A 619-nucleotide genomic window follows, 5' to 3' on the forward strand; every position below is an offset into this window, starting at 1 on the left:
CACTTTCAAGTACCAACTTAGATAGAATTAAACAAATATCTTGTCATCCATGGAATCACATTGCTAATTTGTCTTGCATAGAGTTGGAGTACTTACAAATCTTGAACTTATTTCACTTAATCAATCATTTACTTATTGCTTTATTCTATAGTTTAAATCATTGCTTATAAATTCTCCCCATTCTGTGACCATTTTTGTACCTTACGCAAAAAGGTATAAACACTTGTCCCGTGTCTCTGTGGATCGACCCTACTTACCTTGTACTACGTTTTTAGTGCATAGTAGTAGTGTTTAAGGAGTCATTTGTACCCTTTATTTGTTGGGTTTGACACGCCCTAACAAATTGGCGCCGTTGCCGGGGATCGAACCCGGATCACCCGCGTGACAGGCGGGAATACTTACCACTATACTACAACGACCCTACTTGTCCCGTGTCTCTGTGGATCGACCCTACTTACCTTGTACTACGTTTTTAGTGCATAGTAGTAGTGTTTAAGGAGTCATTTGTACCCTTTATTTGTTGGGTTTGACACGCCCTAACAAATTGGCGCCGTTGCCGGGGACACGGTGTTACTAATTGTTTATGCCAAGCATTTTGTGAGCAGGTGCTTTAAAAAAA

At 40.2% G+C, this 619-nt stretch overlaps 1 non-coding gene across 1 annotated transcript; it reads right to left on the minus strand.

Annotated features, from left to right (window-relative positions):
* Positions 1-347: 347 nt before the first annotated feature.
* On the minus strand, positions 348-419 carry TRNAD-GUC (transfer RNA aspartic acid (anticodon GUC)). The gene has a single exon. It is a non-coding gene; the product is annotated as a tRNA-Asp (tRNA).
* Positions 420-619: the final 200 nt, after the last annotated feature.

Source organism: Lactuca virosa, chromosome 5 (genome assembly GCF_052849685.1).
Source record: "Lactuca virosa cultivar CGN04683 chromosome 5, Lactuca_virosa_CGN04683_v6, whole genome shotgun sequence".
NCBI classification, from domain to species: domain Eukaryota; kingdom Viridiplantae; phylum Streptophyta; class Magnoliopsida; order Asterales; family Asteraceae; genus Lactuca; species Lactuca virosa.